Genomic DNA, 13,710 nt, shown 5'->3' on the forward strand with positions numbered 1-13,710 from the left:
TTGGGTTTAAGTCTTACAAAGGTCAACGCTGGTCAGTTCCCTTTGACTATCGGGCTCAGGGTGTTACATACGGTGCACATTGCTATAAATGCATACAAGTGTATGACTGACTAATGCAGGGATTGTTACTTTGTGTCACGGCCGTCCTAAGAAGCGGACCAAGGTGCAGCGTGGTCAGCGTACATATTCATTTTATTTAGGATGACGCTGACAAAAACAATACAACCGTGATGCTTAAGGGCTATGTGCCACAAACAAAGTCAACTACCCACAATCACAGGTGTGAAAAAGGGCTGCCTAAGTATGGTTCCCAATCAGAGATAATGATAGACACCTGTCCCTGATTGAGAACCATACCCGGCCAAAACAAAGAAGTACAAAACATAGAAAATAGAACATAGAATGCCCACCCAATTCACACCCTGACCAAACCATAATAGAGACATAAAAAGCTCTCTAAGTTCAGGGCGTGACACTTTGGCCCTCCCTAGACAAGAAGATTACACCCTATACTTCATAGTTTTGTTTGGCAGCACTTTTAAAACTAGTCTAAATCTGTAAAATATCCCCAACCCATTGTGCTTAAATCTATTATGAGTGCTTTACGGACAGTCAAAAGGTCCATGTTAAAGGTCCAATGCAATATTATATAATTTCTGGGTAACAATTAAGTAACTTACTATGATTGTTCTCAATTAAAAACTAGCTTCCTAGCAAAGAGCAATTTCTCAAGCAAGAATTTTGCTAGGACATTCTGGGAGTGGTCTGAGTGGGGAGGGGAAATCTGAACTCTAGCTGTTATTGACAGAGAGGATTAGACCTCTATTTCTTATTGGTCTATTAATTAATTTACCACTTGGTAATGACACCAGGCAGTCCAAACCTCCATCCCACCAAAACAGGATGACATTTCAGGTGGTTTTTTCCAACAGCTTTTACACTAAAGGGGCATTATCATAATTTTCACAATACTATACACTATATATACAAAAGTATGTGGACACCCGTTCAAATTTGTGGATTTGGCTATTTCAGCCACCCCAGTTGCTGACAGGTGTATAAAATCTCCATGGACAAACATTGTCAGTAGAATGGCCTTACTGAAGAGCTCAGTGACTTTCAATGTGGCACCATCATGGGATGCCATCTTGCAAACAAGTCAGTTCATAATTTCTGCACTGCTAGAGCTGCGCCGGTTAACTGTAAGGGCTGTTATTGTGAAGTGGAAACATCTAGGAGCAACAACGGCTCAGCCGCGAAGTGGTAGGCCACACAAGCTCACAGAACATGACCACTGAGTGCTGAAGTGCTTAGCACATAAAAATCATATGTCCTTGGTTGCAACACTCACTACCGAGTTCCAAACTGCCTCTGGAAGCAACGTCAGCACAACAACTGTTCGTCTGAAACTTCATGAAATGGGTTTCCATGGCAGAACAACCGCACACAAGCCTAAGATCACCATGTGCAATGCCAAGAGTCGGCTGGAGTGGTGTAAAGCTCGCCGCCATTGGACTCTGGAGCAGTGGAAACGCGTTCTCTGGAGTGATGACACTTCACCAACTGGCAGTCTGACGGACAAATCTGGGTTTGGCGGATGCCAGGAGAATGTTACCTGCCCGAATGCATAGTGCAAACAGTCATGTTTGGTGGAGAAGGGATATTGGTCTGGGACTGTTTTTCATGGTTCGGGCTAGGCTCCATAGTTCCAGTGAAGGAAGATCTTAACGCTACAGCATACAATGACATTCTAGACGATTCTGTTCTTCCAACTTTATGACAACAGTTTGGGGAAGGCCCTTTCCTGTTTCAGCATGACAATGCCCCCGTGTACAAAGTGAGGTCCATACAGAAACAGTTTGTCAAGATCGGTGTGGAAGAACGTGACTGACCTGCACAGAGCCCTGACCTCAACCCCATCGAACACCTTCAGGATGAATTGGAACGCCGACTGCGAGCCAGGCCTAATCCGACCTCACAAATGCTCTTGTGGCTGAATGGAAGCAAGTCCCCGCAACAATGTTCAAACATCTAGTGGAAAGACTTCCAGAAGAGTGGAGGAAATATATATCAAACACAGGAAAATCACATCTTTGACTGCACTGGTCCTTTAAGCATTGTTTGTCTGTAATAAAAGGAGACTGCTCATTGGGCGATTTCACATGCCTCCAGCCCTCAGCTAGTCCCCCAATCCCTACCACCTTTCAATACACAGACACCCCTTTCTCTCACCACCCATATATTTAGACACTCTTAAAACACTGTCACAAAGAATGACTAACTGACAGAAGTTATCATTACAAAGCGCTAGATTCCTTAATTTATAGAGATCCCCATCCCGATACTGTGGAATTTTCCCAAAATAAATTAATGTAAACACTTTAGCGACAGAGGCACTCACAGTGGCCTGGTATGCATAAACAGTATGAACAGTGTGACACAGTGTAATCCCCCACCCCTGACTTCAGGCCAGTCTGGAAATGTGGAGTCTCTCCCCCCCCCCCCCCAAAACTCCCAGCAAAATAAGCCAGACTCCAATCCATCTTACATGGCAATAACACCCTGCCCAAATTGGTGTTGTTTTGGAGACTCCACGGCAGGTTTGTCTCAGAGGACTTTTTTCCACTACAGGTTATTGTTCCAGTGACAGTAGTTGAAGAAAGCTGTGATCAGCTATCTCTACTAGATCACATTGTCTATTTTATACATTTACACACAGTATTCTAATAATGTAATGAAATAGTCGGCAATAATGTTTGTATTTTTGTTTTGTTTCCCCTAAACTTTCGGATTACAACCAGGGGCTGGTTGTGTTTAAACTGCTCTCCAACTTTAACGATGGTTGGTACTCGATTTCAAAGGACTGTTTAGAAATCTGATACAACCCTCCAGCAAAGCCTACCTTTTTCACCCACATCTCCTATGGTCTGTTTCTAAATCACTCTGCTGAAGCAGTGTAAACAAACGTCAGTTTGCCCTCTGATATTGAGAGGCAAGACAAGCGGCAGTCCTCCACTATGACAACACGGCCTCAGACAGACGATGTCATCCGTCTTACCTCACTCGCCATCCATCACTGTGCCGGAGTCGACATGTCTGACAGTCCCACTCTCGCTGTTCTAACTGGCACAGGCATCCACATCTGTCACATTTTCCTCCAGGCTTACTTTATTACACCACATGACCCCCCCCCCCCCCCCCCCCCCCCCCCCCCCAATTCATGGACACCTGAAGGGCAAGCAAGCAGAGAGAAAACATATTGATTAGTCTCAGTATCTGATGACATCTTGGTTCCATAAACACTCCTTCAACTGCTGCGTCAGCTACCTGTACACTCTTAGAAAAAAGGTGCTATCTAGAAAAGGGTTCTTTGGCTGTCCCCATAGGGTAGCCCTTTGAAGAACCCCTTTTGGTTCCAGGTAGAACCCTATTGGGTTCCATGTAGAACCCTTTCCCCAGAGGGTTCTACAAAAAAAGGTTATCCTATGGGGACAGCTGAAGAACCCTACTGGAACCCTTTTTTCTAAGAGTGTATAGAGTAGGTCTTGTCCTGAAACTGGGATTCTACAGCCACAAAATGCAGCAAGCTGGCAGCTGTGACAACTCCCCAGCTATCTGATATCATGTATTGATACATGAATAGAGAGCCATTAAGGTGGATGTACACATCGACTGGTTGATCGGCAAGATAAACAGTCAATATAGATAGATTCATGAATATGCAGACAGTCAGACAAACAGGTTGGTCCCACAATCAGATACAAATTGGGGAGTGAAATCGGTCCATACAATCCACTGTGTTATGACAGGGAAGACCTTGTTGGAATGTCTTCCCTCATGAGCTGCTACCACCCACAGGCAGGGATCTCCCTCTACTGTCAAACTGAGTTAGGGTTAGTCCAGCTGTATCTAATTAAATACAGTGCCTTGCGAAAGTATTCGGCCCCCTTGAACTTTTCGACCTTTTGCCACATTTCAGGCTTCAAACATAAAGATATAAAACTGTATTTTTTTGTGAAGAATCAACAACAAGTGGGACACAATCATGAAATGGAACGACATTTATTGGATATTTCAAACTTTTTTAACAAATCAAAAACTGAAAAATTGGCCGTGCAAAATTTTTCAGCCCCCTTAAGTTAATACTTTGTAGCGCCACCTTTTGCTGTGATTACAGCTGTAAGTTGCTTGGGGTATGTCTCTATCAGTTTTGCACATCGAGAGACTGACATTTTTTCCCATTCCTCCTTGCAAAACAGCTCGAGCTCAGTGAGGTTGGATGGAGAGCATTTGTGAACAGCAGTTTTCAGTTCTTTCCACAGATTCTCGATTGGATTCAGGTCTGGACTTTGACTTGGCCATTCTAACACCTGGATATGTTTAATTTTGAACCATTCCATTGTAGATTTTGCTTTATGTTTTGGATCATTGTCTTGTTGGAAGACAAATCTCTGTCCCAGTCTCAGGTCTTTTGCAGACTCCATCAGGTTTTCTTCCAGAATGGTCCTGTATTTGGCTCCATCCATCTTCCCATCAATTTTAACCATCTTCCCTGTCCCTGCTGAAGAAAAGCAGGCCCAAACCATGATGCTGCCACCACCATGTTTGACAGTGGGGATGGTGTGTTCAGGGTGATGAGCTGTGTTGCTTTTACGCCAAACATAACGTTTTGCATTGTTGCCAAAAAGTTCAATTTTGGTTTCATCTGACCAGAGCACCTTCTTCCACATGTTTGGTGTGTCTCCCAGGTGGCTTGTGGCAAACTTTAAACAACACTTTTTATGGATATCTTTAAGAAATGGCTTTCTTCTTGCCACTCTTCCATAAAGGCCAGATTTGTGCAATATACGACTGATTGTTGTCCTATGGACAGAGTCTCCCACCTCAGCTGTAGATCTCTGCAGTTCATCCAGAGTGATCATGGGCCTCTTGGCTGCATCTCTGATCAGTCTTCTCCTTGTATGAGCTGAAAGTTTAGAGGGACGGCCAGGTCTTGGTAGATTTGCAGTGGTCTGATACTCCTTCCATTTCAATATTATCGCTTGCACAGTGCTCCTTGGGATGTTTAAAGCTTGGGAAATCTTTTTGTATCCAAATCCGGCTTTAAACTTCTTCACAACAGTATCTCAGACCTGCCTGGTGTGTTCCTTGTTCTTCATGATGCTCTCTGCGCTTTTAACGGACCTCTGAGACTATCACAGTGCAGGTGCATTTATACGGAGACTTGATTACACACAGGTGGATTGTATTTATCATCATTAGTCATTTAGGTCAACATTGGATCATTCAGAGATCCTCACTGAACTTCTGGAGAGAGTTTGCTGCACTGAAAGTAAAGTGGCTGAATAATTTTTCAGTTTTTGATTTGTTAAAAAAGTTTGAAATATCCAATAAATGTCGTTCCACTTCATGATTGTGTCCCACTCGTTGTTGATTCTTCACAAAAAAATACAGTTTTATATCTTTATGTTTGAAGCCTGAAATGTGGCAAAAGGTCGCAAAGTTCAAGGGGGCCGAATACTTTCGCAAGGCACTGTACAGAAAGCAGACAGAAGGTGCCAGGCTGGTGTTAGTCTTTCAGATCTGCCCATCATTTGTATAAGTATAACTCTTCTAAAACTCTGACTCTTAGATCCCAGTCTAATTCGGTTAAGAGGGAGAGCAACCGTTGATAGACTCTCAGGGCATTAAAGTCTACATACTGCATCAAACAGGTACTTATATGATATTAGCTGAGAACACAGCATATTGCACTGCAACCTTATAACACTGCATGTTTTCACCATGTTTCATACCGCTTAAAAAAAATACCAGGAAGACCCAGACCTGTCTTGTTGTAGCATTGTCAATAACAGGGGCTGAAGAGATTTTTGACTGGGCATTTCACTCTGTCTTGATATTTGTTAAGAACTCTCATCCTGGGCAACAAGTGATTTTGCCAAACCTTTCTTGCATGGGCAGCCTGTGTACAAAATGTGTTCATGAAAAAAAACATTAAAAAGAGGATCCCTTGGCCAATGCACATAAAAACTCACAAACCCACTGGCACCGGGAGAGGCCCGCTCCGATAAATCAGCGACGCGCCAAGAACAAGGGCCGGAGCCGGCAGACCTGTGTGCAACAGGACATCTCTATCGGTGAATTTCACAGGTCATTACTCTGGCTCCAGCCATCGCAGCCTCCAGTGGCTCTAGAGACGGCCAGCTTGTTCTCAGAGACAACAGCTTACTGGGCTTTGTGCTGGCTAAACAAGCGTGTCTGTCTCACAGCGGTAGATTCATGTGTAGATAGAGGGCTCGCTCCTTAGGGAGACCTGTAGAGGAGCCATCCATCAACCTTTGGAGGCCATTACAAAATAACAAAATCAAAAGGAGGGCCCACTGATCTCTGTTTTCCAGTGCAGGAGGGAGAACAGAGGAAGGGGGAGTATCTCCCAGAGTTATCCACATAATGTTCCAGTCACAATTCAATAGACAGAGGCGGAAGAGTTACTGTTATGGGGGGAAGTAACAGTGGCCGCTTTGACCAAAGAGAGGGAAATTATTCCACCAAAGCTCTAATTAGCACATGAACAATGTTTAGCATGCTCTGATGGAGTCGAAGCCTGAGCTGATGGCGGAGGTGTAAAATGCATCAGTAACAGACCACCCTTTCTTACACAGCTGAAATAAAAATGGCTCTGCATTTATATTTTTTGGGGGGGCCTATGACATTAGTCCATCTAGGCTACAGTCTCAGGGCAATCTTGATGACTTGTGTGTAACAATCATGGTGTGGATTACTTTAGAGGAGGAAAGGTAATACAAACAACTTCTGACATTTGCTTCAAGCTGGTCGATCAAACACGAACCCCAAAGGGAGAACACTTTGTTTCCATTGCTTGTGCAAAGTTGTTTAGGAAAGGAGATCAGGACGTGACGACTCAGCGGACCTGAGAACACACAGCTTCACAGAGGCGCCAGGTTGTAATTAACACTTTGCAGATTGCGTTTACAGGACTGACATGGGCTGTCCCACTTTTATTACCCCCTGGGTTTACTCCTGCCTTCCAGGGGGAAAACATTCTCTGCTTGATGGTGTCCTGTGTGAAAACTCTGGACAGCTTGGATGGTGTTGCTGGCACAAGTCAACTGATTCTCATTACCACTCATTTTTCTTAGGCAAGGATCATGAGAATATCACTGGCACGCTCTCTACAAGAACCACAGTTCTAATTGGATATCAACTCACACTGAGGGAAGACACTGGAGTTTTACAACCTTTATCTATTTTTATCTCCTTATCTGTGGTCCTGATTAGTTTATTTGGCCTCATGCTGTCATTCTAACAGACTTGTTAGAGCAATCCATGTCTTGGCAGTGGGTAGGCAGGCGGGCAGCTAGGAGGCTGGAGGAAGTGCTGATATTGCAGTGTAATAATTTTCATGCAGCTCGTAATTTTCCCATCCGGAATGCACACGCACGCACGGACGGACGGACGGACACACACACACACACACACACACACACACACACACTGGGCTTCAAAGTTAACATTCCAGCTTAATAAAGAGGCCGGTGTAAATCTACAAATACGCTCGGCACACTGACCTGATAGTGTGAGATTCACCTCATTCAGCTCTCCTCAAACAAGCCACTCAGTCTGGAGTTCCTAAACCTGGGAGCAAACACAACACTAAAGACAGACTAATGAAAGTCTCCGACGCCATGCAGGGGATCTATGACTGCCACACACACACACATCCTGTCCTGTTGATTGGGCCAGTAAGCAGACATTGTTGGGGAGTGTGAGGTGTTCCTCTTGGAAACACTAAATGAATGTGCCCCACTGAGCCCCCACTAGGGAGGCTGATGGAATGAGCTAACAGGGTTTTGCACTGTCTACCATCAGAGAGAAACAGATCACTCACTAAAATGAGGGCACATTATACTCAGTACTAGTTTTTGCTACATGACATGACTTCCTCAATACACTATAGTCTTGGTCATGTGGCCCATAGTTTAACATGTCTCTTAAAAAATGGGCCTTACCGTAGCGCCAAATCCTAACTTTCGATACACTGATAAAAGTGGAACTGTTGCACAATCATCTACTGTTGCCAATGGGTAAAAGGTGTGGTTATTTGAAAATAACACTTCTGTAATGTGTATAAAAGAATGATACGTGTGAGTATGAAAGTTAAAAGTTATGATTTGGCGAAGAAAGTTAAGAGAGGAACGATTGGAGAGGAACGTTTCAAGGATGCACATTGACAGACAGAATGTCAGGTTTAAATGAGGAGCATTCTAAGATGAGGAGCTGTGGGAATACCATCTGCTTTGATATATGCCACTAGATATAGGCCACTAGATGGCATATATGCATTAAAATAATGAGCACTTCAGAGAAGTAAGAAAGAGCAGTGAGTAAGATTGCCTCATTAATGATGCAGAAATCATGATAAATCCTAAAATCCTAACTTCTCTCTGATGACCTGACCAGGACAGCACCCTTACTGACTAAAGATGCATCTGGATAGAAGTAGACAATAAAACAATCCTTCTATCATATTGTACAACTGATTAGAAGACATCTTGCATTCCATTTTCCAGTGAAATACCATTGGGTCTAGTACCGTCTTTCAACTATAGCAAAAACTACTGGGCTGAATCTGAGAAGCCATAGATCAGAACACTGGGACTGTTCCATCTTAATGGGGAAAAGCCTGCCTGGATTTCACATCCACCTCACAAAGCCACGCTGCTGTCTTAAACACTTCACACTGAATTAGATTGAAGTGAAAACCCACTGTTCGGAGAGAGGGGTGCATCTTTCCACTCCAGGCCTGGGTAATAAATCTAAAGCCCTCTCTCGTCTGCTCCCTGCTTCTCTTGCTCCTCTCTTTTTATAAGCCTTCTACTTCTCCCCCTGTTCAAGCATTTACTGCAACGATAACTGTGATGATGAAGAACACCTTCTCTTTCAGAAGTTGGTCTACTGCCCTGAATGAGCTCTTGATACTGTTAACAACATTCTTATTATGCTAAAGCAAACCAGACAAATTGTTTGTGCAATGATCTAATCATACACCGAAACCCTCATGAATCTATAACTTGACATGAGATGTAAATGAGTGGCATGACTGACAAACTCCCTCCATTGTTAATGAACTCTAAAAGAGTTCGGTCCAGGACAGCAGTGACATTTATAATGATGTCAGCTAAGTCAATGCACACTGATTTATTATCTTGCAGTTCTATACACATGAATAAGCCCCGAGTGTCACAATGACTTACAAATTGGAAATAGGTAACAAACAGGAGCCTGATTGGCATGACAACAGTGGAAGCCATGCAGATTTTCTATTGGATTAGTGCAAACCTTGAACACTGTCCATTGGTCAAGCAGGAAGCCCGCAGGCTTCTCTTTCACTGAGCCAGAAACCCATTTGGTCTTAAATCTGACTTGGTACGAAAGTAATGGTACATAAAAATTTGATGAGTTCCCCAAACCAATTGAACAGATCAATGGGAGTATGCTTATGAAAGCTTTAGATAAAATGATGAACTTCTTTTCAGAACGATCTGTCATCATTCATGAGAATCAAGCCTTTTCTGAGGTAATGTGACCTATTTCAACGACTGGTTGATCTTAACCACATGAGAACAGTGTTCACAAAGTTTTGTCCTGAAAGTCAAAGCCCGACCTGCCTGATTCTCAAAGAAAATCCAGTCCAACTTTTGTATCTGATCAAAGTCAGCAAGGCCTCTCTCAATGCACTATTCAACAGTGTGGCAAATCAATAAATGAACCTGAGAGTGACGGTTGGCTTCGTAACGCACCGTGGCAGAATGATAGCTTTCTGCAGAGACTTGGCATGCACACAGGAGTGGGTAAACTTGAATGTGGTGGGGTTCGGGACGTGCCACGGAGGGGATGGTTAGGGGGAACAGGGAGACACAGGAGAGGAATGATGGACGGCTCACACGCCAGCCATTGTGAGAAAATTATAGCGAGGTGCCGCCAACTGAGGCAGCATGGCGGCTGGCCAAAGGCCCGGGAGAACAAAGGCCCAGGATCCCTGTGTGTGAGTGAGCGCCGGCCTGCCCACAGAGCCTCAAACTTTCATATTTACATGCGACGCTGAAGAGTTAATTGCAGTGAATTCCTGCGCTGGGTGCAAAGTGGGGGCTGTTGTGTTTTATTTTACATAACAAACACGTTGTTTCTAAGCTCCCTTTTTTGCTTCCAAGGCTCTCTGAAAGAAAAAATGCAAAGAGTATTTGAGCACTTGTTATTCAAGAGGTTGATTGTAACTTCGATATAATGCACCCAAGGCAAAAAAATGACCTTGTAATTAATCACTCAAATTGTGAAAAATGTGTTGTGTTTCAGTGGAGAATATAAAAAGTGTGGTGAAAACCATGCATATAATACAGCAGACCAAGATTTGGAGAATGGAATTCTTAGAACCTTGGGGGGGGGGGGGGATAGGGAATAGGGAAACAAACAACTAATTGAAGTTTACATTTCATGAATGTGTTTGGCATGTGTTGAGGTAACTTTGGTGCTCCGCAAAAGTGAACGTTTTAGGTTTGATACTAATCAGCAGTGGCTCCTTGGGGAAAACATTCATTCTCCATACATTCCTCAGATTATACTGTGATAATGGAAAATAATTTCTATTTGATTCATAAGTTCACAGAAATGTTGCTGCTGGATATGTTTTCAATAGCTGGAGGGCTAGTGGGTCCTTTAACAAACCTCGTCTTCACAGTGGTTGATGGACAAAGGCCAAAATGTGTCAGGGTTGCTACGGTTCCTGATCTTTCGTAAACGAGCAGTGCCCTCTCGCCTCAGACTTGACTATGCTATTCCTAGCACATCAAAGTAGAGCTGACCTTGCATACCAGATGAGGTTTGGATTAATGGGCTTGGGATTTCAAACCACCACATCACCCCCACGAACCATCAAAACCAAGTCAAAGACATTCACAGAGGAAAAAATGCTAAAAAATCAACATCAACCTGTCCATGTGTCTCATCCGAACACCGTGACCAAGACAGGGCTAAGCAACAAGAGAGGATATTTCAAAAGCCTCCAATTATCTGATGTGTGGGAGCGTACAATGAAATAGGCCATAGGCCAAAAGGCATCCTTTACCGAACAAATAAAACGTTTGACAGGACAGGTCAGCCTTTCAAAGCATTCCACTGAAAAATGCAGCTTATCATAAGTCATAAGTCAATTAGACCATTTTAAGTTAACGGGTGTTAATGTTTTAATCACCAATTGCATGTACAAGTAAAAAACAGGGAACCAGATTCAAATTGATGAACTTGCCCTGCTGTACAGTAAGCAGGCATCCAACTGTTCTCATCCGCCAGTGAACACCTGTCTTTATAGAGACTAGGTTTGATTTCCAGAGGCCTTTAATACTAGCTCAGCTGGGCATCTGGGCTGCCATTGAGCAAGGCCTTAATATTTCCCCATATTGACAGATGTTTGCCAAAGCATCTGTCAGGTCATTAAATGGAGGGTTGTCCTACACTGACAGACTGGAGATGAGCTGCATCTGAGACAGGATAGGTCAAATAAGATGTACACTAGCGTTCAAAAGTTTGGGGTCACTTAGAAATGTCCTTGTTTTTGAAAGAAAAGCACATTTTTGGTCCATTAAAATAACATCAAATTGATCAGAAATACATTGTAGACATTGTTAATGTTGTAAATGATAACTGTAGGTGGAAAAGGCTGATTTTTTAATGGAATATCTACATAGGAGTACAGAGGCTCATTATCAGCAACCATCCCTCCTGTGTTCCAATGGCACGTTGTGTTAGCTAATCCAAGTTTATAATTTTAAAAGGCTAATTGATCATTAGAAAACCCTTTTGCAATTATGTTAGCACAGCTGAAAACTGTTGCCCTGATTAAAGAAGCAATAAAACTGTCCTTTCTTAGACTAGTTGAGTATCTGGAGCATCACCATTTGTGGGTTCGATTACAGACTCAAAATGGCCAGAAACAAAGTACTTTCTTCTGAAACTCGTCAGTCTATTCTGGTTCTGAGAAATGAAGGCTATTGCATGCGAGAAATTGCCAAGAAACTGAAGATCTCGTACAACGCTGTGTACTACTCCTTTTACAGAACAGCGCATACTGGCTCTAACCAGAGTAGAAAGAGGAGTGGGAGGCCCCGGTGCACAACTGAGCAAGAGGACAAGTACATTAGAGTGTCTAGTTTGAGAAAGACACTCACAAGTCCTCAACTGGCAGCTTTATTAAATAGTACCCGCAAAACACCAGTCTTAAAGTCGACAGTGAAGAGGCGACTCCGGGATGCTGGCCTTCTAGGCAGAGTTGCAAAGAAAAAGCCATACCTCAGCCATAAAATATTAAGCTGGGCAAAAGAACACAGACAGTGGACAGAGGAAAATTGGAAAAAAGTGTTATGGACAGACAAATCTAAGTTTGAGATTTTCGGATCACAAAGAAGAACATTCGTGAGACGCAGAAAATATGAAAAGATGCTGGAGGAGTGCTTGACGCCATCTGTCAAAGCATTGTGGAGGCAATGTGATGGTCTGGGGGTGCCTTGGTGTTGGTAAAGTGGGAGATTTGTACAGGGTAAAAGGGATCTTGAAGAAGGAAGGCTATCACTCCATTTTGCAACGCCATGCCATACCCTGTGGACGGTGCTTAATTGGAGCCAATTTCCTCCTTCAACAGGACAATGACCCAAAGCACAGCTCCAAACTATGCAATAACTATTTAGGGAAGAAGCAGTCAGCTGGTATTCTGCCTACAATGGAGTGGCCAGCACAGTCACCGGATCTCAACCCTATTGAGCTGTTGTGGTAGCAGCTTGACCGTATGGTGCCCATCAAGCCAATCCAATTGGTGGGAGGTGCTTCAGGATGCATGAGGTGAAATCTCTTCAGATTACCTCAACAAATTGACAACTAGAATGCCAAAGGTCTGCAAGGCTGTAATTGCCGCAAATGGAGGATTCTTTGACGAAAGCAAAGTTTGAAGGATACAATTATTATTTCAATTAAAAATCATTATTTATAACCTTGTCAACGTCTTGACTATATTTCCTATTCCGTTTGCAACTCATTTCATGTATGTTTTCATGGAAAACAAGGACATTTCTAAGTGACCCCAAACATTTGAACGGTAGTGTATTTAATACAAACTTATCGTCCTGTGCGGTTTAACCAGTATATGACTACAATATAGACTACAGTATACGCTGAGCTGAGAGTGATACGACTACAATGTATTATTAAATGATGTCAGGGACGTAGACCAAGCCCTAGGCTGACTATAATACATTTACAACTATGACAAGTTCTGAATTATTCATTTTGTACATGAATTCCATAGTTATGACATATTATATAAGGCCAAATGGATGACAAAAGAAAGTAGTTGCCACCATATCACCATGCGACCACAGGTTTAAATAAATGTACATGGATGCCTTTCATTCTTATAAGCTGAAACATATGTTTCAGGTATCCTATTTCAAAAAGCTCTGTCTGCTACTTTGAAGGTGATGGACGGTTGAATAAACGGGTGTAATTTTGAATCAAGGCCAAAGCATTTCAGAGATGTGTAAACCCTTTGATGATCTCTCATGCCAGCTCCAACACCTTCTTCCAAAGAGTTCTGAAAGATGTCAAGGAACACAGGCTTCGCCAACATTTGAGTCTTTACAACTG

Source organism: Oncorhynchus clarkii, chromosome 13 (genome assembly GCF_045791955.1).
Source record: "Oncorhynchus clarkii lewisi isolate Uvic-CL-2024 chromosome 13, UVic_Ocla_1.0, whole genome shotgun sequence".
NCBI classification, from domain to species: domain Eukaryota; kingdom Metazoa; phylum Chordata; class Actinopteri; order Salmoniformes; family Salmonidae; genus Oncorhynchus; species Oncorhynchus clarkii.